This window comes from Limulus polyphemus, unplaced genomic scaffold, assembly GCF_000517525.1.
Source record: "Limulus polyphemus unplaced genomic scaffold, Limulus_polyphemus-2.1.2 Scaffold1254, whole genome shotgun sequence".
In the NCBI taxonomy this organism is placed as follows: Eukaryota; Metazoa; Arthropoda; class Merostomata; order Xiphosura; family Limulidae; genus Limulus; species Limulus polyphemus.
In genome coordinates this window covers 36,227-42,241 of record NW_013666864.1, presented here as the reverse complement: position 1 = coordinate 42,241, position 6,015 = coordinate 36,227, and the positions used below count along the sequence as shown (strand labels likewise).

The following is a 6,015-nucleotide window of genomic DNA, read 5'->3' as shown; positions in this document are numbered from 1 at the left end:
TACTTTTTAATTTTGAGGACATTTTACAAAGACTGTACACGTGCATATAATACTCACACATTTCAATATCCAAGGTGTAGAAAAAATGTAAGATTATTTTTATTTATAACATATTAGCTACTGTTGAGTGTTTGTGCTGAAACCTGAAAGTTTGCGGAGTTGTAAGAGTCAAAATGTTTCATACAGAAGCACAAATCAAATTGCAAGTTGTAGTGAGTGAAATACGTGTAGTATCTGGCATTTGGAAAATTACTGACCAAACCTGGAAAAATGCTGACACATATTTTAAGACCCTTGCTTAAGTGAAGTTGGGTGGAAGGTGTAAATGTGGGATATCAGGCATTTCTCTTATCCATCAGCCTAACTGGATTTTTGGGGTATGTTTAGGGTGAGCAGTGTTTATGGAAGTACTAAAAGACTTCACCGAATATTGCATGTTTAAACTGAGAAATTGTAAAGGTGACGGTGATTTTCTGGATATTAGGGACTGATAAGTATCGTATGATAAGTTGATTCAAGTTAATTTACTGAATTTGAAGCATTAAACAATGAAGCATATAATTTTTTTCCTGGATCTAATGCTAGAACTATCTGTAACGAATTATTAAAATTAGAAGCCTTGACTCTTCTTAAATAACTTGATGCCATTGGTATTACCGAGTTTGATTGTGATGATCTAAGTTTATGAGGTTTTAATTTAATATAACAAGGAAAGAAGCGATTTTGGTTCTTACTAGATCAATATATCTGCCTTTTTAATTTTATACAGCTTGCTCTTCATCTTCCTCACATTACAAAATAATCTTGTTGTTACTTCCATTTGTCAATTCTTCATTGCAGTCAAACTCGACTTTTTTAATTTACCCTAAATTTATCAAAGTAGTTTTCTAAAGAATGGGTTGTCTTAGCTTCAGTCACATAATTTTGAAGGCTATTCCATGTATGTCTGGCCAAAGCTAAACTTTATTACATTTTTTCAACAGTTTGGACTTATTTCTACATATTTTTTGTTCTTTATTTATTTTAAACTAGTTTTCTGTTACAGCACTCATGTACATACCAATATTTACGTGCTTTATCACCTTTCCACTCACTGTATTGCTCCTAATTGATGCCTCCAGGGATGTTGCAAACTACAAAAGGGATGGGGGGGGGGTACTAATTATGATATTTGTGCAGTTCCAGATTCTGTTTTTCACATGTGCTTTCTTGATTTCAATGCTAATAAATGGGTGTGTGTTTTTTCTTCTTACTTTTTGAAATCAAAATTATGCTAATAAAAGTGAATTATAAGTTGGATTACTATTGCTGTCACACAAAATAAGCTTTATTAAAATAGTGGAGGAGGGGGATAATTAGAGAGGGGGCATTAATTAGGGGCAATACGGTGGTCTTCTAAACTCTAAAAGCATAATTTTGGTAGATATAGTGAAATATTTTTTTTTTGGAGCTTATATCTTTAAAGCTTAGCATTAATTTGGTTTTACACCTTTTAATTTGTTTCATTATCCTTTTTTTTGTCAAAAAGTTAATGAAATGTTTTTGAGAAATGTAATATGTTGGAGGTTGGTAATGAGGTAAAGTGTGTATGGTTTGAGTTATTATATGAGAAGGGGGGGGGGACTTTTTACTGAAAATTTTCATAGTTCTCCAGATCAGGAAATTAACACTCTTAGGACTATGCCAATACAGATTGGTTATACTTTTAATAAAAAAATAACATTTTATGATGAGAAGAGAAGTCAAGTTAGAGATGGCTTTTGAAAGATCATGCAATAAAGAAGAAAAGAAGCAAGACAGGAAATAGATATCTTTTCCAAAATAAAGAGACCAAAATTATACACAATATTAGAGATTATTACTTCTTTTGAATTGAAATGGAAAGACTTGAATGAGAAAATTGGGGATAAATACCATAAGTTTAAGAAGATAAAACTGACAGATAGTAAAGAAGACTTACAGAACCATAGGAAATCTATAAACTTGGTTTGAAAATATTAGCAGTATTCCTGTAGATATTAATCTCTTGGTAGTAACTTGGAAGAATGAGATTAAATGTAGATAGAGCACCTATCCAAGACAAGTTTCTCTCAAGGATTTTAAAGGAGGTGAAATATCAGATACACGAGTCTCTCTCTCTCTTTCATTCTGATAGGTCAATAGACAGTAGGCAAGAACTGTATGAGTGGGAGTTAATAATGTTACTCCTACTTTTATTTGGAGAGATGAGAATTACACTGGATGTTATAGGCCAATTATATGTAGTATTACATTCTAGAGAGTGTGATAAAAGAAGCTTTGCAAAATCACTTGGTGAAATATGATATTGTTAAAGAAAGGTAACATGGATTCATTGAAGGAAAATCTTACCTTACTAATCTGTTAATGTTTTTGAGGATATTATTTTATGGACAATGAAAAGATTGTGGACTTAGTATACTTAGATTTTCAAAAAAAAAATATTTTTTTATCAGATTCCACAGAGAGAGTATGTTAAAAGAATCACATCACTAGGAGTTGGGGGAAAAGACTACTTAATTCAGGCCTTGACAAATATTTTCAGATCTAGGAACCAGGTGGTACTAATCTAACTTCACTACTGTTTGTACCAGGAAATTATGTTTGTTTACTTTCACAGCAACGAGTGCATGCTAATGATCACATGATATCAACAACCACTTGATAGTATTGCCTAAAATAACTGCCTTTGGTCTCGTTTGAGTCTAAACATGCTCACTGATTAGTTGAATTGAGAGAAAGAAGAAAACCAAAATGGCACAAAATTAGTAACGTGTTGTGTAACCACAGCACTTCATTCCTGAAAAAACATGAAGTAGTGCTGGATTTGCCATTAAAATCCTAGAAACAAAGTTTGATTTAGGACTCAAAGAATGCAAAAATAGTTCCGGACTTCCAAGAGTCCAGAACTGTTCTATATTTGTGAGTTCTATTTAGTACAGCCCTGTACATGAATAAAATGGAAGAAAATACCTAGGCACCACAATGAAATGTTTAGTCACCATGGCGACCTGGCTTCCGGGATTTGTCGAGGCCTGACTTAATTAGATTATAGGGTGATAGGATGAGAAAAAGAAAGCGGACCTCAGTCAAACTGGACCTTTGTTATTAGTTGAGTGCCTCATGGGTCATGCTTGTGTTTTTGCTTTTTCTTATTTACATTGATGTTATTAACAGGAGCCTAATTAGTAAAATTTCCTGATGACACCAAACCCTAGGAGATTTCTAGCTGTATTGAGTGTGTTTGGGTACATGCACTACACAATGACTAGTCATATGATGAGTTGGACAGATGTTGGGAAAGTGATCATTACAAGGTAAGGCTTGTAGGTTATGCATGCAATTTGGATCCTGTATTTAATACAGATGGAACTCCACTCGACAGCAGAACTAAGGAAAAGGATTATGGCATATTGTTGGATAAATCACTGAGCCAGTGCTTTGTTGCCAGTATACATTTAGTTTTAGAACTAATATAATTTCATGGTGTATGTGATTATAAACAAATTGATTACAATTCAAAATATATAATTATCTTTCCTTAAAAAAACCGGTGTTAGGTATCACTTGGAATGTTAGATACAGTTTTGGTTTCTTTATCTTAGAAAGTATAATGCCTTACTGGAAAATGCCAAGATGAGAGTTACAACTACAGGCAGGATGATTTCATAGAGGGAAGGGTTATCTTAGAGGGATTGATTAAAATCTCTTAGCTTTTTCTTTTGTGAGAGGTGATCTTATTGAACTTTAGAAAGATTATTCAAGGACCAAAACATTTTGAGGATTATTTTTTGTTTTTGTTACATTCTAAAGACAGTAGGATCAGAGGACACAAATTTGAGATTTGGTAAAATACAGGCTAGGCTCCATTTAAGACATTTCAGAAAAAAATTCTTAACAAGAGTGGTTAGTTTATGGAATAACTTGCCATCACGTGGTACTTTACAAGTGTTTAAAAGAGGAATAGATGACCTCCAGAAAAGTAAAGGTTGAATTTAAATGTTTCATTTTTCTCAGAAGTTTAAGTACAGGGACAGTCTTAAAGGACCAAATGATTCCGTGGTACTTTACAAGTGTTTAAAAGAGGAATAGATGACCTCCAGAAAAGTAAAGGTTGAATTTAAATGTTTCATTTTTCTCAGAAGTTTAAGTACAGGGACAGTCTTAAAGGACCAACAGAAGTTTAAGTACAGGGACAGTCTTAAAGGACCAACAGAAGTTTAAGTACAGGGACAGTCTTAAAGGACCAAATGATTCCTTGGTGTCTGAAATACTGTTCATTACATTAGCTATGACCCTGGTTTTATAAATAAGACGGACTTTCAAAAGGTAACTAATTAAAGAAACTGAATGAGAAACTAGTTTAAAAGGGAAAAATGTAATTGATGTTTGAAATTTTTTTTATTAGATCTCATCAATTTTCTAAAAAAAAAATGCATTTATATAAATATATTAGTACTGGCTGTTGTATGTCCATGCATACCACCAAAACTTGTGTGGAGGTTCATTAGGTCCTTGTGGGGGGGGTACATATAAATTATCAGTGTCACGGTTTTTATGGGTGTCTTTGTGGTTTTTACCACTACTTCGCTCCCTGTAGATGGATATTCACCAAATTTGGTTTGGAGGTTCATTGGGTCCATGGGGAGATACATGCAAACTTGTGTTTTGCAGTTTTTATGGGTATTTTTTGCATTTTTTACAATTACATATAAGGGAAGCAACTTTTCATGTCCTCAGATAACCTTTCATTAATCATGAATTTACATAACTTCCATCCAGGGGTACTCCATTCAAACCAACAGGAGACCAAATACAAAATGTTTAAAGAAAAATATTATAATTTTGTTAAATTATATTTAACTTCCAAGAATATGAAATCTCTGTAAAATGGGGATGACACGAGTGACATTTTTATTGGGGTTAAAAAGATCATGAGACTTAGATATCATTATTAAATAATATCGTTGTTGGGAAAATATTAGAAATCTTACTAGAATGTAGTTTGAAGTAGGTTGGTATTATAAATTGGGTTAACCTTGATAAGCCAAGTAACTATTTGGTAACACGGAGGTCTGTGAACTAGGTGTGGAAAGAATAGAGATAAATAATGAGTAATATAGACCTTTACGTGGTAAACAAGTGTATGTGAGAAATTAGGTTAGCATACATGTTCCTTTAGATGCAGGCATGTGTTGACATGTAATCCTTACATAAATTATGTTAATAATTACCTACAGGTTTCCTACTTACGTTTTGTGGAATCATCTTGTGTAACTTTAGGCTAAAGTGTATAATGTAACTCAACAGTCGCATGATTTTGGATGAACAAGATGTTTATTTTTGATTGGTTTGTGACGTACAGTTATGTTAATCATTGTAGATGTGACTCTTAACTCATGCTGAGCTACAGGGTATAAACACCGAACTACAGAGTTGGATAACAAATTTACTATTAGTAGTACCACTTATACGGGCATTACAATGTAGGTGGCAATCTACTAGTGTCTGATTGGATTTGACACTCCGATGGTGAATTTCACTTAAGTGTTTAGAAACTGTCTCGTTGTAACTTGTCTTTATGTGTTAATAAAGGTCTACCAGAATTAGTCGACGTGTCTGTATTGAACTAAGCAAGGCTGTTGTTGATGACCTAGTTGCTTTGTTACAGAACTAAATGGTCTGTAACTCATTTGTTGCAATTAAGTAATTTGTATTTAATTGTTGTATTTTGGCACTTGTGTATAAAGTGAAAATCATAAATAATATTCAACATTAAACTGGAACACAATTAAAAACATTTTATTTAGGCCTATCTATGGCCTTCAAAAAGTCGATGACTCCACATGTTTCGACATCATCCAAAATAAAATAGGCCTAAATAAAATATTTTTAATTGTGTACCAGTTTAATGTTGAATATTATTTATGATTGTAATTTGTATTATATCATGGGTTTGACTAAGAAAATATGTATATATATATATATATATATATA

General features: G+C 32.7%; 1 protein-coding gene across 1 annotated transcript in view; it reads left to right on the top strand.

Annotated features, from left to right (window-relative positions):
* Nucleotides 1–6,015, top strand: part of LOC106462793 (neural Wiskott-Aldrich syndrome protein-like) — a 43,265-nt gene that overhangs the window by 1,030 nt on the left and 36,220 nt on the right. The window lies entirely within an intron of this gene.